A 26,056-nucleotide genomic window follows, 5' to 3' on the forward strand; every position below is an offset into this window, starting at 1 on the left:
AAAATTCTGGTTTTTACCCAGAATTTATAACCATTTCCAACAATCCCCCACATGAATGGAATTTGATGACAACGGAAATGCAACAATATGCAGATTTATCGAAAGAGTATAAGTCAAAAATATCTTGCATCAGGATAGGTAGTTTTTGGCCTTGACCCTTCCCTAGTGATAACCTATCGGACTTACTGGCTAACCAATGGATGCGATGCCTTGAATTGTTCAGCCGTTTGTGTAAGCCAAGACAATAGATCTCACACAAAATATCTTCTAACACATCGTGGTTTTCACTGTTGTGTTCATTTTGGCCTTGAACGCGCCTGGTTTTCATAAGTGTGTCTAGAAAATTTAGCCTCTTCATTCTCATAGAACCGGCCCCAGTTCAACACTCATATAGGTGATTCTTATTGTGAGTATCTCCTTATACTCATCTTGATTTTATGCCTTAACCAAGACATAAGTAATCACTAAAAGCAAAGCTTATCCTTATACCCCTACATACAACATATGTTGTAGATATCACTCTCACCATAGGAATGGGTAGGGAATTTTTAATCCCTTGGTGATTTCTGGTGAGCCATACATAACTTAGTTGTCCCTTTGAACTTAGTTCTTGGGATCTCCAGTCATATAAGTAGGGTTACCATTATGACGACTCTTATGTAATAGGCTTTAATCCTATCCCCTTCGATGAACTTTACACTAGCTCTTTTGTCAAACCTTTTGTTAACGGATCCGCAATATTCTCTTTAGATTTTATATAATCTATTGAAATTATTCCGTTTGACAATAATTGCCTTACGGTATTATGTCGACGACGAATATGTCGTGACTTACCATTATACATGTGATTCTGTGCCCTGCCTATTGCAGATTGACTATCACAATGAATGCAAATAGCTGGTATAGGTTTTGGCCACATTGGAATGTCTTCTAAGAAGTGACGAAGCCATTCTGCTTCTTCTCCTTCTTTGTCCAAAGCAATGAACTCGGATTCCATTGTGGATCGTGCGATGCATGTTTGTTTGGTGGATTTCCAAGAAACAGCAGCGCCTCCTAAAGTAAAGACATATCCACTTGTGGATTTTGAATCTTTAGTATCCGATATCCAATTTGCATCACAATAACCTTCAAGTACTGCTGGATATCGAGTAAAGTTCAAACCAAGATCACGGGTGAATCTTAGATATCTAAGAACCCAAATGATCGCTTTCCAATGGTCTTCTCCGGGTTACTAGTGTGCCTACTCAATTTACTGATAGCATAAGCTATATCAGGACGAGTACAATTCATTAGGTACATTAGGCTTCCAATGATTTGGGAGTATTTTAACTGAGACACTGCATCACCTTTATTTTTCGATAAATAAAGACTGATGTCTACAGGTGTTCTAGCTAAATTCAAATCATCCTTGATAAATTTATCAAGAATTTTCTCAATATAATGAGATTGAGATAATGCATATCCATCAGATGTTTTAGTAATTTTCATTCCTAATATAACATCTGCGACCCCCATATCTTTCAAATCAAATCTTTTGTTAAGCATTTGTTTAGTTGATTTGATTATGTTTTGACTGCTTCCAATGATAAGCATGTCATCCACATAAAGACAAACTATGACATATCCTTGGGTAGTGTTTTTAACATAGACGCATTTGTCACATTCGTTTATCTTAAACCCATTAGTAAGCATTGTATGATCAAATTTTTCATGCCATTGCTTAGGTGCTTGTTTTAATCCATAAAGGGATTTTACAAGTCGACAAACTTTCTTTTCTTGCCCTGATACTACAAACCCTTCGGGTTGTTCCATATAGATCTCTTCATTTAGATCACCGTTTAAGAAAGCTGTTTTAACATCCATTTGATGTATTTCTAAATTAAACAACGCTGCTATAGCAATAAGCATGTGAATGTATGTTATTCTTGTCACAGGGGAATATGTGTCAAAATAATCCAGACCTTCCTTTTGTCTGTAACCTTTAACTACAAGTCTTGCTTTATACTTGTTAATTGAACCATCTGCTTTCATTTTTCTCTTGAATATCCATTTATATCCAAGAGCTTTAGAACCTGGTGGAAGATCCACCAATTCCCAAGTATGATTCTACATAATGGATTCAATTTCATTATTAACAGCCTCTTTCCACAAAGGTGCTTCAGGACCTGTCATTGCTGCCTTAAAGCTTTGAGGTTCATTTTCTAACAAGTATGTAAGAAAATCTGGACCAAAGGATTTTGATGTTCTCGCTTTTTTACTTCGTCTTGGTTCATCATTAGTTAAATCCTGTTGGTCGAGACTATTACTAGTCTCTTGTGTTTGATTGTGATTAGTCTCTTGACTTTGTGTACAATCATAAGTTCTTTTCTGTGAACTTAATTCCTGTCCTTTCTTGTAAGGAAAGACATGTTCAAAAAACACAGCATTCCTTGACTCTATAATAGTGTTCACATTTATATCAGGTATTTCTGATTTATAAGTCAGAAACCGATAAGCACTACTATTTTGAGCATAACCAATAAATACACAGTCTACTGTTTTTGGTCCAATCTTAGTCTTTTTAGGAACAGGAACTTCAACTTTTGCCAAACACCCCCACACTTTTAAGTATTTGTAGGAAGGCGATCGACCTTTCCACAATTCATAAGGAGTGCTGTTGGTTTTCTTGTGGGGTATTCTATTAAGAACATAATTAGCAGACAATATTGCTTCCCCCCACAAGTTCTGTGGTAAGCCTGAACTTAGTAACATGGCATTCATTATTTCTTTTAGGGTTCTATTCTTCCTTTCAGCAATTCCATTTTGCTGTGGAGAATAAGGGGCTGTAGTTTGGTGAATAATGCCATGTTGTGCACAAAATTCATTTAATGGTGCATCATATTCACCACCCCTATCACTTCTAACCATTTTAATGGTTTTACCAAGTTGATTTTCAACTTCTGTTTTGTAGAGTTTAAACATTTCTAAGGCTTCATCTTTACTTCTAAGTAAATAAACATAACAATATCTTGTGTAATCATCGATAAATGTTATGAAATACTTTTTGCCACCTCTAGTTTGAATAAATTTTAAATCACATACATCAGTATGAATTAATTCTAGAGGTTCGGTTTTTCTTTCAACCGATTTAAATGGAACCTTAGTTAGTTTCGCTTCTACACAAATTTCACATTTATGATTAGAATTAATTTCAAACTTTGGTATATGATCTAAACCAATTAATCTACGCAAAGCATCAAAATTCACATGTCCTAATCTACCATGCCATAAATTTGACTCAAGAATATAAACAAAAGATGTGTTATTCTTATTCATAGCAACTTTTGGTACAACTGTCATTACATTCAACTTAAAGAGACCATCACTCATGTATCCCTTACCAACATACATACCACTCTTTGTTAATACAAATTTATCAGACTCAAATACAAGCCTAAAATCATTTTTACTTAACAAAGACCCAGAAACTAAATTCTTCCGGATGTCAGGTACATGCAGTACGTTGTTGAGGGTCAGTTCTTTCCCTTATGTCATCTTCAAGATCACTTTCCCTTGTCCAGCCACAGTAGAAGTAGAAGAATTTCCCATGAAAAGTTGTTCACCATTTGCAGCCTCATTGTAGGTAGTGAACATCTTCTTGTCCGCACATATGTGTCGAGTTGCTCCAGTGTCAACCCACCACTCTTTGGGATTTCCAACCAAGTTAGCCTCAGACACCACAGCAGAGAGGTTGATGTCATTCACTCCGTCAGAGATGTAATCCAATTCTGTTACATTGGCTTGATTGGTGGTCTTCTTACTTGTACTTCCATGATCCTTCTTAGGGCGGCGGCAGTCAGAAGCTCGATGTCTAGTTTTGCCATAGTTATAGCATTTTCCTTTGAACTTCTTGCTACTATCGCCTTGTTTAGGACCATCTCCAGTAAACTTTCTCTTTTTGTTATGTGGTTTATGAACTTGTTCTACCACATTAGCCTTGGACTCAATGGGATTTTTCCCATTCCTCTTTTCAGCCTTTCGGTTATCTTCTTCAATTCTTAATCTTACAATCAATTCATCCATAGTCATCTCTTTGTGTTTATGTTTTAAATAATTTTTGAAATCTTTCCAAGCCGGTGGTAACTTTTCCACTAAAGCAGCGACTTGGAATGACTCGCTAAGAGACATACCTTCTGAATGAATATCATGCAAAATTATTTGAAAACTTTGAACTTGAGATATTACCGTTTGGGAGTCTACCATAACAAAGTCCAGAAATTTACCGACGACAAATTTCTTCGTGCCGGCATCTTCTGTCTTGTATTTCTTCTCCAAAGAATCCCACAATTCTTTTGCTGTTTTTAGAGGACTGTATACATTATACAGCATATTGTCAAGGCCATTTAGGATGTAGTTTCTGCACAGGAAATCTGAATGTTTCCAAGCATCTACAGCGGCAACAACTTGCCGATCACTTTCACCCTCTTTAAGTGCTGGAGCCTCTTCATGGAGAAACCGGGCCAAATTAAGAGTTGTAAGATAGAGCAGCATCTTCTGCTGCCATCTCTTAAACTCGGTACCGTTAAATTTTTTCGATTTTTCTCCATGATTGATTGGTACATGAACATGGTTCTGAATAGGGACCGATGTAGGTGTAACAATAGGAGTACCACTGCCAGATGCAGTTTCAGTTGTAGTAGCCATAATCTCTGATTACAAAAATCAGAAAAAATTAAAACACTAATTAATTTTCTAGTTACTAAAACCAGAAAATAAATTATAACAACAAAATAATTTTATTTTCCTTGTTACTAAAACTAGAAAAATAAAATATCACAAGAATTTTCTGTAATACCAAATAATATTCTGAATTGTTAATGACACCAGTATCGTACTACTAGTTGTTGTCAAAGAAAAGAGACAGTATATTACTACTATCTGTCAAATAGCATAAATCACTATTTGTTTTTCCAACCAGAATATTAATTTGAAAACACAGAAAATTAAATACAATGAAGATACCCAAAAAGGAATCTGTCTTAAGATTGTTGGACAATCTTCACTGTATTTAAAAGATTTAATTCTATTGTGTACACAACAACAATAAGAATTTAAAGAAATAAAGAAAAGGAGAGAATTTGTTTGATTACAAAAATCACACTCGAAATAAAAATAAATAAATAAAACCACAGATTTTATTTTGTTACAAAAAACAAAAATAAAATCTGATTAAATAAACAAATAAAAAGCAGAATAAAATTAAACAACTTACTTAGTTAATTTATTTGTATAACTTTTCTGATCAAGTCCAGTGTTTAACACTGTGTCCTTAAGACAGATTCGTCCTCTCCACGGTGCTTTCAGAATTTGGATGTCTATCTCCCAGGATGAAATGATCTTACCACGAACAATAGCAGCACTACAAATTGTTTGCCTTACGAACACACTAAGTGTTTACACTCTTTCTTTCACAAATAAAATGCAGCAAGATGAAGAATATTTAAAGCAGAGGATGGAGTACGAAAATTGGAATGAAATCCAAACGGGAGGCTAGTCTATTTATAGATGTAAAGGTGGCTTTTGGTTTTGAATTGAACAGGTATGAAACCTGTTAGATTCAAATTTAAACAGATTTGAATTTGTTTATTCAAACAGATAGAAACGGGAAGGGCTCTGTTTGGATGAGCAATAAATCCAAAACAGTTTAATTCTGTTTGAAAACGGGAAGGGCTCTGTTTGGATGAGCAATAAATCCAAAACAGTTTAATTCTGTTTGAAAACGGGAAGGGTCCTGTTTGGATGAACAATAAATTCTGGATTTTATTTTAATAAAAAATAAAATTAAATTCAAATGTTTTTGGCCCAAAAAGATTAGAAGCCCAACCACACACCACGCACCCGCGCCCAAGCCCAGCCGAACGGATGGCGGCTGCGGCGCGCGCGCGTGTGTGGTGATTTTTGGGTCCAATGGGTCTAGCTCATTTTGCTCATAACCTCTCCCTCTAAAACACTTGGGTACCCCTTGGGGCACACCCCAAGTATCTCACCCTAAGCCTTATAAACCCTTTCAAAACTTCCCACCAAATCAATGTGGGACAAGCCAATTTACCACCTTAAGGAATTTCCACCAAAACTCCATTTCCATGGAGCACACTTTGGCTTCAATTTCCCATTGACTCGGTAATGGTTTTAAGCAACCAAATATACCACGTGAATCACAACGCGGCATAGAACGCGTTACCACTTTGACCCGAGTAAATCAACACTCGGGGCCTACCTAAAAAATAGACCGAACTTAAGAAAAAATTCTGGTTTTTACCCAGAATTTATAACCATTTCCAACAGAATGTAGTCAGCTCAGCTTCATTTCACATATTCAAGATACAAATCACAAGACCACTATTTCTTCAACAAAATAATAATCTTAGGCCTAAAAGTTAAGTACGTAAAAATACAGCCTCCGTTTGGGAAGTGGGTTGGCTTTTTGGCTTTTTGGCTTTTTTGACTATATGAGCCTGGGCTCAAAAGCTTAGTTTGGGAAGGGCTTTTGGATTTTTGGATTTTTTTGTGAGAGAAGAGTGTAATGATTATGGGGTTGGATGGGATGTTTTGTCTGTTGTGGCTCATGAGCCTATTCTGTCTTTTACGGCTCATTGAGCCAAAAAAAAGCCCAATGAGCCCTTGCCAAACCAACCCACAATAATCTGGGGACTTTTTAGTGCAGCTGCAGGGCTTCAATAATTTCTTATTTAAGCATCTACCTGTGAGCTGAGATACAATCTTGTATAATGTATCTGTGTAGCCAGTCAATATTCCCACACATATAATCAAAGATGATCCTTGACCTGAAGCACACAATACCAGTCAGAAACATGAAAAATGATGCACGTCATATGACTAACATAATGAATATACAAATGATGCACCTCATTATATAATTTTGTGTTTAAATAATTGCTATACAGGTATGTTGAAAAAAATCCAAAATATGAAACGTAGACATCATGAGAAGCCTTCACTTTATCTGGAAAAATTTATCTCAAATCCAAACTTTAACCAATGTCCCACTGACCCAACCACTCAATTGATCAAAAATCCAGCAAAATAATTGAGAAAAGACATATAAATATATACTAATGAATATGCAATCAAAAACTTGTTGTGTAGTTCATGAAGCTTGAGTTGAATCATAGGGGCAAACTGAAATTTGCACTCTAAATTTATGGGTGAATGTTTATGTAATTTAAAGATATATATATATATATATATATACTAATGTATATGCAATCAAAAACCTGCTGCAGTATTTAAATCTGCATTCAACTTGTCGATTTCATCTTTGGCATTTGAAGGAAGAAAAACCTAGACCATATTAATGGTTTTCGCAAGTAATAGATACTCTGTGACATTTCTTAGTGCCTGCACAGTGTAGTCTGCCTGGTTCACAACAAACTTCAGAGTATGTATCGCTTCACCGTGGAATTCACCCTGTCCAACAGAAAGAAGTATGCATCCAATCCTGGGTGATGAAAGAGCTGATTTGTTAGGAAGAGACCAAAAAGATAAGATGGAAAATAATCACAGGATAGAAGTAAAAAAAAATTCTATTTGACAAATGGAACACCAAGGAACAAAGGCACAAGAAATAAGCAACAAAAGTTCGGCTAAAGAAAATAACAATTAAACTTCCAATGAGTGTGCAAATTTAAATTTTGATGGACGCGGTAAGTTACAGTTTTGTAAGTCCAGAGTTCCCAGTAGACTACCAGCAAATGTATGTACATCTTATATTAGACTACCAGTGTTTTGATGAAATTTAAAAAGAACGTTGAAGAAAATTTTGACCTACCTTAATTAGATTTGAAGATGACTTAAAGAAATTGACATCTCAATCAATAATTTAAACAAGAAATATTTGTACAACATCTTATATAGATTCTTTAAAAATAAAAAGAACCAAACATGTAATTCCTTAATCTAGCAACTAGAATCAAGGGACTATTTATTCAAAGACAAAGTATTCATTTCTTCATTCATGAAACTGTATGTGGCTGGACGTAAAATGAGTGATGAAAGACAATGCTAGAGAATTGCTTGGGAGATAACATAACGCATTTAAATTTCAAATTATACTGCCATTTGATATGGGAGCAATCATGGATAGAAGCTCCGTTGCCTCAGCATCATATAATGCCATTTGATATGGGAACAATCGTGGATAGAAGCTATGTTGCCTCAGCATCATATATAAAAGAGTACCTGGATCTTCAAGAACTCTTCTTTACTCATGTTTTGAACTGAAACAGAACAACCAGAAGGGTGCAAAAATGGAAAGAGAAAAGGAGTTGGTTGCTTATAGATATGAGAGAAACAAAATTAGCTAAAATAAATTACACGACCAATGTAAACGATATCTATATATGTATATAGAAGTGTTTTGGTTAGATTGAATTTGTGGTTTGTCTAAGGGTGATGAAGTCTATGTTTAGACCAAGGAATAGTTGATCAAACATATAAATAGGAAAGATCAGAAGTATCATCTTCAACTACCATTACCTATTACAGCCACAGAAGGAGGTAATAAGCACAATAACTTGCAGCCTAAATTAATGATTGATCGATCTTATGTAAATAGGTTGCTCGCCATCAAAAGGACCCAACTCCAGAACATCTATAACCCATCTATTATCATAAAAACTTCGAATTAAAATATGATTTTTATAAGACCATGAGAAAAGACTGATGCACGTCTGATATGTATATAAATTTGATATAATTAGTAACATAAATCTAGAATATCAAGATTACTAGCTTAACATAGCTTCTCTTTGCAAGAGTCATATACCTTTAATGGCATGTGTAAAAGAAATAGCTACAGCGGCAAATGATACATTGGACATGGCATGTCCAAGGGCGTGACAGAATGCTACTGGAGTGAGGATTGTCAAGAGTTCTTTGTTGATTGGCTGTGTAGGCAGATTAGAAATCAAGTAAATAATGCAAGCCAAAATTTAACCTATGAAGAACTAATAACAAATGCAGAAGATGAAACTCATTGCTCATTTTGGCAAACCAACAGCCCAACTGACAAGACAATAGACCACACCAACTAGGAGATGTATAACTGAGACAAAGCCGCAAAAGGGGAAAAATGATCTTTTAATTATCACAACGTTTGAGAGCTGCAAAGAGAGATTAATAACACAATCTAACTTCACTATTTATAAGGCCCTAACTCATTCAGCAAAGGTAACTTACTATGGATATGGAAAATAATTATAAACCTTCTTGTTCAGAATATTGAAAATGACATTTAGGAATTACCTGTGTAGAACAATAAACTAGATAATCAGCAAATTAATTTCATATGCAACAATTAGTGTGAAGAACAATTTACTAAAAAAATTTACAGCCCACACAACAAAGAGAGTAGGGGTAATAAGGTGAAGTATCACATTTGCTTCAGCTGGAGTTATAAATCAATCACAATACAGAAATAATTCGTTAAAAATCAATCAAGACATGAGAATAAGATTAAGCACCCCAAATTGTAAGGCATTCCATTGAGATAATAATTCCAGCCCAATCCAACCACCCCAAATGGCAAGTTGAGCACTAGCCCAAAAACATAATCACAAGCTATCATATAAGAATTTACCAAATAATAGGCAACAAAGAAACCATAAAGTTCAAAATCAGTTGAAGTTAAAACATGCAGCAAATGAAAGTCATACTCACGTTGTGATTGTCAATCCATATTGAATCTTAGATTTGGGGAGGGATTTGTTGGGATTTTTTTGGGACTCGAGAGAAGTTCAATATGGTGGGTTTCATAGAAGCTATGGATTAATGTAAATATAGATAGGTATGCATGAAGGTAGATTGATGGATCAACATATGCTCATTGTGTAGTTGAAGGTTTCCATGCTATACAACCCAGGGAAAGTAGTTTACACAAACTCTCTCTGTATGCATTTATGATTTTGTCTCTGTAAAAGAATATTGTTTCTTCAATAAACTCTCTTCTTAGCTTATCATTTATACATTGATTAGGCTCTTTAATCACCAAACCAAATCTTCATCAACTGAATCAGAACTCTCTATTATTTGTTTCTTATTACCAAAAAATTTATCAACAACTTCGATCGAGATCGAATAATTTTTTTCCTACTTTTTGCTTCTTTTTCCTTTTTTCAAATCCATAACTATAACTGTACAATAAAAACATCCACACAAATTCACAATCCACAATGTTTTAAATCAGAACACAGCAAGAATTATAGATTTTCCAATAAAGCACATAAATTAGAGACTATTCCAATTAGGAACACAAAAAATCACAATTAGGGCAAACTATATTCTTCCATTGAAATCTGTGTGTGTGTGTGTGTGCGCGCGGGCGTGAGAGAGAGAGAGAGAGAGAGAGAGAGAGAGAGAGAGAGAGAGACGAAAATGAAGAGTTTCAGAGAGAAATAGAGAGACGGTGGAGCTTACCTTAGTAGACGATGGTGCAAATGGTGGTGGCAGTGGAGCTTCGAAATCGAAACCGATCTGAATCTCTGCGAATGATAAGCGTTTAGAGAGGGTTGAAAGAGAGAGAGAGAGCTCACCTACCTCGTCGGTGCAGATGGTGGTGGCGGTAGAGCTGCGAAATCGAAATCGAAATCAGAGATTTAGATGAAATCGAAATCAAAGAAGGCGTGAGGACTTAGATTCAAAATAGGCTTCGAAATAGAGAGAGAGAATCATCGAAACATAAATTTCGAAATCGAAGTCGAGAGAGATGAATCGATAAACAGATTCATTGAGGGATATTCAAAATCGAGACATTCTGTTTAGAGAATCAAAATCGAAATTAGGGCATTCTGTTTAAAGAGAGATGAATCGATAAACAGATGAGTGAGTAAGAGATTCGAAATTTTTAGAGAGGCATCCTGCTGGAAGAGATTAGCGCATTTGTTTAGAGAGAAAGCGAACGAGAGACTAATGAGTGAACGAATTCACCAACTTGCCTATATAGGGGGAGAGGACATTTGAAGGCGCTTCTAAATGCCTTCAAACATTGAAACGGTGCCGTTTCAATATTAAAAAGAAATTACGTTTAAAAAACGCCGTTAAATATGACAAAATGTGGCGTTTTATAAAACGCCGTTAAATAAACGTGGTCAAAACTCATAATTCCTGTAGTGTAGGTTAGTTTGTATTCTTCAATTCCTTGAATATATCTTAAAATTCTTTTAACTACTGCTCAATCTCCAGGATTAATTTGGTATCTATGAACCACACTTATAGCATAGCTAAGGTTAGACCTCGTACACAACATTACATACATAATACTTCCAACAGCTTGAGTAAAAAGCTTATTTTCCATATTTTGTTTTTCTTCTTCACTTTTTAGGCACATTTTTCTTGATAAGATTGTTTGCTTATGGATAGGTGAATTAATGGGATTTGAACTTTCCATAGTAAATCTTTTCACAATTTTTTCAAAATATTGTTTTTGAGATAATTTTAATGTCTTCGATTTTCTATCTCTAATTATTTGTATTCCTAATACAAAAGATGCCTCGCCTATGTCTTTCATTTCAAATTGACTATTTAGAAAATTCTTAATCTCTTCAATTGATGCAATGTTATTACCAACAATTAAAATATCATCTATATACAAAGAGAAAATATTAAAATTACTCCCACTATTCTAATAATACACACAATGATGATATTCATTTGCTTTAAAACTGTATATAGTTATAGCATTATGGAAAGTGTAATATCACTGTCTAGATGATTGTTTAAGTCCATATAATGATTTCTTAAGTTTGTATACTTTATCTTCTTGGCCTTCAACTTTATAAAAATCTGGTTAAACCATATATATATATATATATATATATTTTTTAATTCTCTATTTAAAAATGTTGTTTTAACATCCATTTGAAATAATTCTAAATCTAATGAAGCAACAATTGACAATAAAATCCTCATTGAAGTGAACTTTGCAACTGTAGAAAACATCTTTAGCATGAAATTCATACAATTATTTAGCTTTCAAATAAAATATCTAAAGAGACAAGGTGTTCGTGTTGGTGTAGTTTTATATTTATGGAAAATATATATATATATATATATATGTTTTTGGTTTTTTGGGCAAAAAAACCATGTTTTGTTGGTATAGTTTTGTTTTTAATACGAGTAGAAGAAAAGCTAGTATTACAGATGAGAGCATGGTTTTTTTTTTTTTTTTTTATCGGCAAAAGTTAGTTGTCAATCTGTAGATTAGCACCTATGAGAGTTAGTCTACCTACTCTTGCAAAATACCAAATGCTTGCCATCCCCATGATCTGCCCCTTAGGACTAAGCCCTTAGAAAAATCATGATGGCTAATTGATAGCAAACAATAACACCACATCGAAAAAACTTGAGTTGTAACGGCATCGTGATGTCTAGCAGCAACATCAGAATTGAATTGATATATGAAAAATAAAGGTTAAAAGCAATAGATAATGGAGAGATATTGTAATTGTTGTGCTTGGGTTGTAGTGTATTTTTTTTCATGGTTGAGAATCACATGTTGTTGGAAATTGGGTTGTGTTTAGAACCCATACCGATTGAGTCACCCATGGTGGCATGGCCTAAGACCCATAAAGAGAGACCCAGTCAAAGTAGACTTGGATTAACTTATCTTGGGGAAAAAATGTCATTAACCCACTATCTCATCTGTTGAGACAAATAGAGTTGTGAGTGGTTATAATACTCTCATATAATATAAGTATTATATAGTGAGAATTAATTTTAACTTTATCTGATCAGTCTCCTAGAGTCTTCTCTATTTTTGTTCTCTCTCCATAGTAATGCAGTAGTTCTACTCCACTACTATGAATTATTCAAAGATATCAATGAGGCACACGATTCACCTACATGATCCATGGATTCATTTTGAGCATAAAAGGTATGCTCGAATCCTTTTATTTCCACTGATTATTATTTCTTATTTTTTCTACATTGGTATCAGAGCCATTGTTAGGTGTTTTCGTATTATTTGTGCATGAATATATGTATAGATATGATTTGTGTATAGAAATTGATGTTTTTTTGAACTATCTCATCGTCTTAAATTTCATATCTATTGTAGTTGTAACGTCTTGAAATAAATAACAATCGTTCATCTCATAACGTTTCTTACAAATGATCAATAAACTCATATCTAATATTCTATTCATAAACTTGATCGTACAAAAGATGACATATGCGCATATATATTCATAAATCCTAAATTCTGAATCTATAGCATATGGCATAAATACACAAATTTAAAAGTAAAAGTAAAATCAAGTAATCATATGTCATAATGACTACATCTTTCCAAGTCGATACTTGAGTATAACAAAATGAGTTCAACTCAATGCAATTAAAACCCAAGTCCTTCAAAGTTAAGTTCTTGGTGGAGGCATATCATCAACACCTGAAAGTTGTTTTTTTACATAGGGTGAGCCAAATCCCAATAGAGATACTTTAACACAATATATGAATCTTAACAAAGTCATAAGATGATTGCACATGCATGCCATTTGTCAAACATTTCTCATTTCCATCTCAAAACTATGCAATGCCAAGTTATATATCAATTCATGAAAATAATCTTTTTATAACAGAAAACAGGGCACCGAATACAGAACACTAGGAATCTCTAGGTACGTGTCTGCTAGTAGGCTATACAAGCCCTACTAAAGCCATTTTACCAGTACCAACCAGAAGGATCGACACCTAACCGCGCGGGTTTCTAGACTTTCACCAAAGACACACATGTCAACATCACAACCACAACCACACCCCCTAACTAGATTCAGTGAGGTATTCACCAATTTTTCTCAAAACAAAACGTTTTCAATGTTTAAGTATGCAACAATACTCAATGTAAAATGTATGAATGATTAGTTTCAATTTACCTAATCCTTATGCAATTTCTATAACAATCAAAGCTATCCTTCATCGATAGCCAAAAAAAGATATTATTATACAACGGATAATTTTCAACAAAAAATATAATTTCATCATTTTAAAATGGAAGTGATATTACATATCCAATTCCACATTCATCATCAACATAAGACATTGTTTCATTCTTACAAAACCCAACATCATTTTTTTTCACAAACCAATATCCATAATTTACAATAAAAACCCCATTTACTTACAAAATCCATTTTAAGTAAAGAAATCCACCATTTTAACACATCTCAATCAATAACACACCCCCACAACCTTTCTCAATAATCCATTTGAAAAATCTCTCTTTTCAATTCAAAATCAAATCCTAGGTTTAACCCAAAATCCCCAAATCACTAGATTTCATAAATAGACAAATAACTAGGGTAAAAATCAAACCTAAGGTTGAAGAAATCTTTACCTCAAGATTAGAAGATAAGAGAGAGTAAATGTTGAAGTTTGGCGGAGCCGAAAACAACAATTCCACCGATTAAAACAAAGCCCTCGACGTGCTCTACTATTTTCTCCAAAGGGTTAGGGTAAAGAAATAAATGGATTGGGAGTATTTGGAACTTGAATGCAAGAACTAGAAAGAGAGAGAGAGATAGAGAGAGAGAGTGAGTGAGTGAAGATTTAGGGTTTTTGAAATGTTTAGAGAGAGAGAGAGAGAGAGAGAGAGATATGAAAAAGTCACAAAATACCATTTTCTTGGATTGATATACGCACAGACTGCTCGAGCGACCAAAACACTGCTTAAGAATCAAACACAATAAGTGACACCACTCGAATGACCAAAAACATTGCTCGAACGTACAATGACCCCCTCCTAGAAGTTCAGACCTGCAAAACCGCTGGAGTGCAAGAAAGACGGTTCGAGCGAACAAACAAAAATCTATGAAAAAATTCTCTGAAAAACTAACTCCCTAACCTGTTTCAAATACAACTATCACTCCCAAATAGTCAAACTCAACCAGCACAAGATAAAAATGAAATGAACTATAGTTAAGGACATGGATTTCTGGATTCAAAAGTAAGAAATGGGTCGGGTCTAAACCAGAATCATTATAGTAATCCATATTATTTAGATCATACCTGCAAAGTTTTACAAAAATCGAACGGTTGGATTTTGAGAAAAATAAATATTTATATTTAATTTTTGTAACTTTAACTAGAGGCTATTTTTACTTGCTTTGTTTTCATATTATGAAAATTATATATTTAGAATCTTTATTTCGAGACCTTCGAAATAATATCTTATGGGTCTGATTTCGACTTACGGTTGAGAAGAAAATTCAAACCCTAATTTTGGGTGAGAGTTGAAGTAGGAAAGCCAAACAGGGCCCTTGCCCATCAGCAGTTACCGATAGCGCTTGCGTCAACGTCAAGACTTCAGTGTGTGCTGCTGTCATCACTACACGGGCTGATAATGTCACCATCACACACTGAAGTCTTGACGTTGACGCAAGCGCTGTTGGTAGCTGCTGATGGGCAAGGGCCCTGTTTGGCTTTCCTAAAAATCAAAACTACATTAATTGGTTGTAGAATATTTGTTATAATTATGATTGAAGCGTGACTTATAGTGTTGGACTTTTAATTCATATTTATACAATATGTTAAAGTTTCAGAACTTTTTGAAAAATAAAATATTTTTTTATTAATGAATAATTCAATATATTAACGTTAAATTTCTCTTGGAAAAGCATGACTTGGATTTTGAATTTAAAATTTTTACAGTAGATTACTACTATGTAATTTTATTTACTGGTATATTTTTTGTATTTTTTTAGATTCTGTAATATTTTTTTTGGATTTTCTGTGTAATTATTAATTACTTGTAATTCTAGAAAATTTCAAAAATTTGCAGAAATTATAGAAATATGTCATGGTATTATTTAAATACTGTATGCAGCATGGTAAGTTCTTTTAAATTATTAGAACTTGTAGTATGTTGTTATTTTAAATAGCATGATTTATTTATATTGGTGAATTTTAATTTCATGATTAAATATTCTAACATGTTTTCTTTTATGAATTACATTGCGATGTTATTATGTGGGGTTAAATATTTTATCATACTTTAGGCATGCCATAGTTAGTGGGAGGTTGTTCGGTTAAGAAAAATCTTTGTAGATTTATTCCTGAAAACCAATATTTTGCGCATGAATTAAATTAAATTTTGGATAATTGTCACTTGTGGTCAAAAGATGATTACAAGCATAGTGGATTTTTGATCTTGTGACTTGTATCATATTGTCACTATTTAATTTAGATTTTTGCGATAAAATTATGTTGTGATATGCTAATCAAATTAATCTCAATGTGCATTTTTTTTCCTCTCTAATTGACTTAGTTTATGGAAGTTAATTTGATTGACCTAGACTTAGTAGAGATGTTCAAATATTAACAAGGTATTCCTATTCTTTAGATGAACAGAAAGTCTTGGAGACTTTAAGTTACATCTTAATTGAGCCAAAGAAAGAAAACATGACTCAACGTCGCCATGGTTTTGTTGTCTTGTTTAACGCAATAAAAACTGATGTGTGTGTTATAATTAGTGGCATGCTAAGTAGCTTTGATTGACAAGTTTGAAGTTGTGAAATTAGTAAGCTTTCAACAGATTTAGATATGATCTTGATTATTGAACTACGCAGATTGATTTTCCAATTTGACTTGTAATAATATTGCGTCATTGGATGAAGCAACATCCAAGAGTCACGTCATCCAAGAAATGTAAGCTTGAATAAATTAGTCATTAAGTGTAAGATGAGTAATTAGTGTAAGTAGTATTTTGGTCTTTACCCAACTGATGAGAGTAGACGGAGCAAAATTTCATGCACTATGATAGTGTGCATTAAAGTGAGATTTGGTGACCTTAGCCTATACACATGAAATCATAACAATCAACCTCCTGTACTTCTGGTCAAATCATACTTTGGTCCATGCACATGAAATCGTGATAGTCAACCACTTGCACTTTTACTCAAATCCCACTTTGGTCCCTACATAAGTATTACTATCCCTTTTTTGTTACTTCATTTTTAAATCTTTAATAAAATTCAGTCATGTGACAAAAATGTGATTACGAAATGAGAGTAAAAGAGAAAAATTATTCATGTTTCCCACCAATGCACTTTGTCATATGTGATAAGCACATGAGAGTTATATGCTACAATATGTGTGTGTGTGTGTGTGTGTGTGTTCGTATCGTAACTAAAAAAAGATACGACAAAGAAATCAAAGAGAAAGAAACATGAATAGACAAAAAGCTATGTTGCCGTAAAAATAGAGTTTCGTGATTCAAATTTATGCAAAACCTTAATTCATATCCTTAATTGTTCACAATTTGCGTTTTGCTTTATCCTAATACGGTCATATTTTGATGTAAATTTTGGAATAAAATGTGCATTGCTAAAAAAATGTAGATCATTTTGTTTTCTTACCCTCATGTTGTAGTCACATTCTTATCATATGACTAGATTCTGTTAAATATTTAAACAATTGAGTAACAGAAAGAGAACACTAACACATGTATTAGGACCAAAGTGAGATTTGACCGAAAGTACCAGGGTTGCCTATTACAGTTTCATGTGCAAAGACTAAAGTAGGATTTGTTCAGAAGTGTAAGTGGTTGACTGCCATGATTTCATGTGTAGAGTTTAAAGTGAGATTTGGTTCAAACTATAATTTATCCTAAAAATTATATTTAATATATGAACTAGAAATTTAATGTCATTCTAGAATCCGAATTGGAATAAGACATTGAGGCTAGATGTCAAGTTGGTCTGAAGCTGGACACGAAACTTTCTTATTAATTCTAACTTGGGTTCGACTCAAACTTGGCCCGATCTGGTCGATGCTCACCATCCACCAGTACCTTGGAGATAATGCACATGCTTGGTACAACTCCAACTATAAGTTGAAAGTTAATAATCAGAAAATAAAAGTTAAAATCATATCTCATCTTATTTCTTAATTATTAATTTTTCGATTTATTGAAGTTAATTGTACCTCTGAATTATGAGAATAAACTGCACTAAATATGTTGACACTACTTATTAAAATAAATAAATAAAAATTATAAACAATTTCATAAGCTGCAAACAAACAATTTAATTATGATTCCACACACATTAGTGGATGGGGATTTTGGAGGAGTGACTCTTTGGTCTAGGGTTCAATCGAGCACTGCTCTCCCTCCCTCCCCTTATGATGTGATATGTAAATTACTTATATTTGCAAAAAAATAAAATAAAATAAAATAAAATAAAAGATATTAAAAAAAAAATGAAAAACGAAGAAGAAGAAGGAAGATATGATGGTTAATTTGACGGCATTATAAATGTGGGCAATACTTAATCTAACAAATCCAACCACAAGGGCCTTCAACAATTTGCCAAATAAAATGCTTTCTTAAACAGTGAGTGAACTACTCAAAAATTACAAAAAAAACAAAATAAAAAGAATTATAAAAACTGATACCACGTGAACAAAACCTACCGACATGGTGGTGGGCACCGTGAGAAGTGACATTTTACCCTATTTTTTATTTGTGCAATGTTGCACACGTCATTTATGTTGTCACTTATATTCATTTGTTCATAAAAATACAAAAAGTTAATATATAAATAATGAATCTCACCTTTTAAAATATAACTAAGTTGGAGGTATCGCAATTATTTGTCCCAATATCATTATACAATTATGACTGATTTCAATTGTATTTAAAAATATCTTCAACAAAGATGTCAAAATTAAGTATTAGTGTGTTAATGACATGAAACAACAAAAATGAATATCAAATTTCCGGTATAGACATTGCAATGAATATGTGACAGTGTGTTTTATAAAATTCACATGGGGGGAGGGGGAATTGGCAAGTAGAGTAAAAATTCGTTCACTTTGCATAACTGTATATGTCCAAACAAAAAATGGTTACAAATGGGTCCACTGGCCTGCACCTGGTACCTCCTCTATGTGTTTGTGTTACCTGGTACCATCTTTTGTTTGCATAATTGTATATGTCAAGTAGAGTAAAATTCATTCACTTTGCATAATTGTATATGTTCAAACAAAAAAATGGTTACAAATGGGTCCACTGGCCTGCACCTGGTACCTCCTCTTTGTGTTTGTATCGCATGTTTAATCCATACTATACAATTGAATAATATTAGAAATACAAAGGTTGTGTTTGGTAAAGTTTTTTAAATATGATTTATGAATAGAGTTGTATTTTGAGTTTGTGAGTTTTGAAATTATGATTTAAGTGTGAAAATTTTGTTTGGTGAATGAGTTTTGAATTGAGTGGAAAATTTTCGATGTGGCATATGATATTTGATACAGAAATTTACAATTCGTAACCAAACACACAACTCAAAATTCTATTTAAAACTCATAATTTTTTTTAAAAAAATTCCATTTTTCTATTTAAAATATAAAAAATAACATGTGGCATTTGTAAAAAAAAATAAAATAAAAAAAAATGTACTGTTCCGGTCAACCGGCTGGACCTCGGGAGGACGACTGCTTAGCTCAAATTTTCTCGTCTTGGACAGAGTTTTCAAAAGTGAGTGTGGAATTAATTTTTGAAAACCGTAAACAAACACCACTCAAATGTAATGATAGAATTAACTTTAGAAAGCTCTACCAAACAAAGCCAAAATATTGTACCAAAATTTTTATAAAATACTCACATGAGTGTGGGAGAGACCTACACTCATGTAAGTGTTTGGTAAAATTTTTGATAGAATATTTAAAACCTCTAACATTTTTGTTTACAATTTACAAAAAAATTAACATACGAACAAACTAATATATGAGTTAATGCTTCTAACGAAATAAAAAGTTGGATAAACCACTAATATGTTTTATAAGTTAGATTTAATTCTCATCAAATCCTATTGAAAATAAATTCTAATAAAATTGTGATTAAAAATATTTTTTTGTGACAATTTGTTTGCATGTCGCTAAAAAATAACAATTAATGATTTTTTTTTGTCACGATTGTTATAAATTGTCACTAAAATTTACAATTAGTGATGTTTTCCTGTAACGAATTTTTCAAACTATCGTTGAAAATTGAAAATTAGTGACTTTTTTATGACAATTTTTTTAAATTGTTGCTAAAACTTATAATTAGTAATATTTTTTGTGACAATTTTTAAAGTGTTACTGAAAATTAACAATTAGTGACTTTTTAAATAATATTTGATGAAAAACGTAACTAATTATTATATGACCTATTAGACAATATATCTAACTATTAAGATTTACACACAAGCCTCTAATAAAATTTTGATCCGTAGCTGACAAATCTATTAGTTATTTCTTACACAAAAACATAGACTAATCAATTATAGTGGATGCTATAAGGTATCCTTGTGTTATAAAAACAATTGAAAAATTATGTATTTGAAATTAAGTAATTATATTATTATTTTAAAAATAAATTATATAATAACTTTTTAAATTCAATAATTTGAATCACACTAACAATAATTAATTGCAAGGAAGAGAACGAGCTAACAAAATGGGGCATGACGGGCTTCTGAATTGTGGTGCAAACCGTTATCAGTACTTCATATTAGGGATGTAAAATAATCAATAAAATCATCTTGATTGTTTATAATTGATTGAAATTTTAGTTTTTGGTCAATTTTTTGTAATATGCATGTTTATTTGGTTTGGAAATTTTGTACACTCAACCAAATCAAACGGGCTGAAATATTTAAATATTTACATCTTTTAATTCTTTGAGTATTAAAAGATTACTGATCAACAATACACTATTTGTATTAAAAATTAAGAAAGAATGCATTTATAGAACAACTTTTACCATTTTTCTTTATTTATTCTCAATTCAAAATTCTATAAAGTTTTATAAAATCTGTAGCACGTGGCTAAGGTGATGCTGTGGTGTCAGCCGAGGTGCCACGTGGCCTGGTTCTGACGCCGATGTGATCTTAGCTAGGCTGAGGTTATCTGCGGAGATATCGAAATCCAGGATGAACGGATAAGGGACAAGAGTCTTAGAACATGGGAGGATCTTAGTTTGGATAAAGATAAAACTCTCAGGGAGTTTATCTTAATCTAGCTGAGAGCCCAAGATGAGTATTGAGTCTGAGTCCATTGAAGATTAGGCCTTTACAGGGATCAGGTCAATGCTGGCTATAAAAGCAAGGCACCCCCTTGGGTCTGAGGTATGTGTGATATACTGCAAGCAATAAGTTCCTTCTTATGAGTTAAACACAATTGGCTATCTTTGAGAGATAATTACTGACTGGATCATCGGAGTGCCCCCGAGTGGACGAACCACCGCCGGATTCTTATCTTTCTGTGACAGGTTATTCGGGCTTAATCTATGCTACCGGTGCTCTCCTACTGAGTTTCCTTGTTTGGTTGTGTGGTCAAAAATCAACACCCATAATTTGGCACCGTTTGTGAGAATTAAAGAGAATAGATGTCCAACAACGGACATAAAGAGAAGATTGGGGACGACATCCCTAATGGGAGTGGTAAAAATGCCGATCCTAACATAGAGAAAGAGAACCCTAATGAAGGACCATGGGATTAGAATCATGGGGAGAAGGACGTCCACCAAGAGGGAGACCCACCAAAGAAAGCAAGCTGAGATGAGTACTATAACGAAAGCGACCTCCAGGTATGGAAAGATAGATGCCTGGTGAGGGACGGCGAGACGAAGAGAATGACAAATAAGTTGGCAGACCTATAATCGATTGTCAACTTCATGATACAAAACAATGTCATGCAACCACTGTTTCCATTAAAGGACATGCCGATTCCAGTGGCTAAGAACGACGCCCAGAAAGGGAGGCAAAAAACAATCCCAACAGTCCCTCAGTATGACAAGGTGAAAGAACACTTACATCGGCCTTCACGGGTTGCCGGGCGAGCAAAGTCAAGAAGAGGAGACTCTTAAAGGACACCTCGGACTCAGGAAACTTATGTCAAAGAACATCGGCATGTTCAGGGGAAGGAACTTTGTTTTGACACGGTGAATGAAAAGAAGTCCAAGAGGACTCATAATGATGCCAGCAGCAGCGCACCAAAAAGGCTAAAATCCGTTGACAGCCGAGCTTCTTATCGGACTAAGGAGGATTTGAGGGACTACCTCCAAAGGAAGCAGCAGAATGCCGAGGTCACATCTCCGGTCAAGCTTCAGTGGAGTTCGATAAGTTCAAGGCCCCGAAAAGGTTCCATATGCCGAGATTCCAAATATATAACTGTAAGTCTGATCCGAACTTTCATGTCATCTTATATTTGAATTCAATGGCACTGCATATTGGGAACGAACCGTTGTTCTGCAAGGTGTTCCCCTCATCCTTTTAGGGAAGTTACATCAGATTAGTTTCACAAGTTGCCGAAAGGAATTGTGAAGAGTTGGGAAGGCCTGGCCGAGATATTTGTGGCCAGGTTTGTTACAAACAAATTGCAGCCGTTGAGGGCAGACTCCCTAATGGCTCTGAAAATTGGCGAGGGTGAAAGCCTCAGGATTTATGTCAAAAGGTATTACAAGGTGTTTAACCGAATACCAGGATGCAACCAAGAGTTAGCGGTCATGTCTTTTAAGAACGGCTTGGAGGATGACTGCATGCTTCGAAAGTCATTGGCAAAGACTCTGCCAAAGAGTATGGAGGAGCTCATGGCAAGGATCGAGAAATATGCCAGAGTAGAGGAGGATACATTGGGAGCAAAGGCACTGAAGCAGGAAAATAGAAATGGCTCGCCGAAGTGAGGCCAAGGTAATACTAGATTTAATAGATAAGAAACAGAACTAAGGGTTGCACAGGTAGTCACCACTGTGTTTCGAATCTTGGTTTGCAAAGTTCTAGTAAGGATCAGGAACCAACTGTATTATAGAGCGTCGGAGAGGATCCTTGGCGAATTTATAGGGAGAAGTCTAGAGAAGCACTGTGCTTATCACAATGAAGATGGACACCTGACGCAGGGTTATAGAGCCCTAAAAGCACATTTGGAAGATCTGGTTAGACAAGGTCACTTAAGGGACCTAGTAGATAAGGCCAGAACAAGGGAAGAACAAGCAAGGTTGCCCCAAGCACCAGCAGCACCACCTCTACCAGCACCGCAACCGCAAGTAGACGAACCTCGAGTGATCAATGTGATTCACTTAAGAGTCAATGAGAACGAGGTACGTGGGGAGACTCAGAGGGTGAAACACTTACAACATGTGTATCAGGTCTAGCAAAAGAGGCCTAGGACAGACGAGTGCCAAGGACCAATGGTGTCCTTTACTGAAGCAGACCTGGATATGGTGCAGCATCCACACAACGATGCTCTGGTAGTGACCCTCAAGATTAGAGAATGTCAGGTAAAACACATTCTGATCGACCAAGGCAACTCTTGTGACATCATGTATATTAGATGTTACAAGGAGCTCGACCTACACCGAGATGATCTGGAACAGTCCAACAGCCCAATGGTTGGGTTCAATGGAATGCCGACCTGGTCGCTTGGAGCAATAAATTTTGAGGTGTAGGCAAGCACCAAGAAGGTAAGCATAGAGTTCACAGTAATTGACACTCCCTCCTCTAACAGTGTTATCTTGGGAAGGCCATGGTTACACGCAATGAGGGCTGTTCCCACAACACTTCACCAGCTGTTGCGGTTCCCAGCAGAGCATGAAATTGAGGTGGTCAGACGGGATCAGGTGCAGGGAAAGAATTGCTCCATGGCAGTAATGAAATCCACTTGCAACGTGCAAGAGGCAGAAACAGTAGAAATTGAGGACGAGGACATGGAGGTCCTGGATAATGTCGGAAAGAGCTGGCCGACAAAAGCGAGGAAGCCTTAAAGAAAATTCTAGTCTAACAAGGTGATGAAGAGCTATTCTTCCTTCTCGGCTTAGGACTGGCCAAGAGGAGGAAAGGGAATTAGAGTCATTCTTGTGAGCAAACATAAAGGTATTTGCCTAAACGCCATACGAGTTGCCTGGCATTGATCCTGATGTCACTTGCTATAGACTAAATGTAGACAGGTCGGCTAAACCTGTCATTCAGCGAGCAAGGAGGCCGACATTGGTTCATGTAGAGGCAATAGAGGAGGAAGTAGACAAATTGTTGGAGGCCAAAGCCATTCGAGAGGTAAACTATCCAACTTGGTTGTCAAACACAGTTGTTGTGAAAAAAAGAATGAGAAGTGGAGGGTCTGCGTGGACTTCACCAGCTTGAATAAGGCTTGTCTCCAAGACAATTTCCCACTGCTCAAGATTGATCAATTAGTAGATGCCACTTAAGGGCATGGAAGGATGAGCTTTGTAGATGCTTACAGGGGATAACACCAGATAGCAATGTACCCTCTGATGCGGAGAAGACTGCATTTATCACCACAAAAGGGTTGTATACTACAGAGTAATGCCTTTCGGGTTGAAAAATACAGGAGCAACCTACCAGAGGTTGGTGACCAAGATGTTCAGACATCTAATTGGCAAAACAATGGAAGTATACATTGATGACATTGTTATGAAGACCAAAGAACCTGAGAATCACTTGGCTGACTTGAAGGCAGTTTTCGATATTCTTAGAACATATCAGCTCTGACTTAATGCTTTGAAATGCACATTTGGAGTTGGGTCTGGTAAGTTTCTGGGATACCTAGTTACTAGAAGAGGTATTGAGGCAAGCCTAGATCAAATCAAGGCCATTTACTTATTTGTTTGATTTAACTATCTAATAAAATCGAGAACATATAAAATAGATAACATTAGCAGTTTTTTTCAATTTTAAAACTAAGAACATTATGCTTGGTTATCATTTTTCAAAAACACTTTTCAGAAAATTCTAGTTTCTTATTTTCCGTGTTTTTTTTGTTTTTATTGATTTTTTTAATATTTTAAGCAATTTTTTTTAATTTTTAGACATACCTAACATAAATATACCTAAAAAGTAAAAAAAAAATGAAAAAAATCTTTTAAAAATTCACAAAATATCACAAATACAAAACAAATACGAGAATTCAGTACATTTTTTGTATTTTTATGTATTTATTAATTTTTTAAAATATTTTTTCACAGATTTTTTATTTTTTGGATACATCTAAGTAAGGTGCATCTAAAAAAGTAAAATAAATGTTTAAAATTTAAAAAATATTCACTAAAAACAAAAAACACAAAAATAAAAAAAAAAACTCAATTTTCAAAAAACTTAATCCAAAAAACTCAAACCAAACACAGTTTTTTTTTTCTTTTTTATAGTTTTTTTTTTCTTCAGCTTTACACATCAATGTTCTACCATCATGCTTCTTTATAAACACAAAATTTTTCAGTTTTGCACAAATAATAATTCAATTTTTTCAAAAAAAAAAAAACAAACCGTTTTATTTATTTATTTTTTGCACATAATTTTTTTTTTTAATTTGAAAGTTGATATTTTAAAGTTTTGAATCAAAATAAATGTCAAATCATCATATTCATTTATAGTAATCATAAATGATGAATAATCATTGTTTGAAGGGTAATTCCGACTATTAAAAATTTAATGGGATTTAAAGATTCAAAAAATCTTAGTTAGAACTTAATGGAATATAAGTTTATAAATTAGAAATTGCGTGTAAATATCCTTTTAATTTAATGTATTGCTTAATTTAATTTAATTTAATTTTCTATCAATTGACAAAAAGAAAAAATGAAAAAAGACTACATTATCCATCTAAATTTTTTTTGACTAAAATAAGAATTTTTTCCCCCTAAAATCAATAAAACATGAAAAAAAAAAATAAATTAAAAACTGTTTTCGAAACACAAAACCAAGCAGAATGAATCATTTTTTGAAGGAAAAAGAAAAAAAAAGAAGGAAAAAAAAAAAGTCAAGGTACGTGAAGCTTGTACCACTCCTTATTGGACAAATAATTGCTTAAAGCTTGTACCACTCCTTATTGGACAAATAATCCCTCCAAAACAATGACTTATCAACAAGGACATTAAAGCTTGTACCACTCCTTATTGGATCAAATAATTGCTTCCCGTTGTACTCCCCCTTTTCCTCCTCACTCATATCAAAAAAACTTTTACTTGCCTGCACCGTATCATCCATCAACTTCTCTTGCACACCATGATTGA

General features: G+C 34.1%; 1 long non-coding RNA gene across 1 annotated transcript; it reads right to left on the bottom strand.

The window, feature by feature from the left end:
- Positions 1 to 9,041: 9,041 nt before the first annotated feature.
- LOC145792778 (uncharacterized) lies at positions 9,042 to 11,034 on the bottom strand. Its single transcript, XR_014332674.1, has 3 exons — positions 10,474 to 11,034; positions 9,238 to 9,303; positions 9,042 to 9,103 (listed from the first exon to the last, which is right to left on the bottom strand). It is a non-coding gene; the product is annotated as an uncharacterized LOC145792778 (long non-coding RNA).
- Positions 11,035 to 26,056: the final 15,022 nt, after the last annotated feature.

The sequence above is a fragment of the Camellia sinensis genome, chromosome 6, assembly GCF_055761805.1.
Source record: "Camellia sinensis isolate YWXY chromosome 6, ASM5576180v1, whole genome shotgun sequence".
Classification (NCBI taxonomy): domain Eukaryota; kingdom Viridiplantae; phylum Streptophyta; class Magnoliopsida; order Ericales; family Theaceae; genus Camellia; species Camellia sinensis.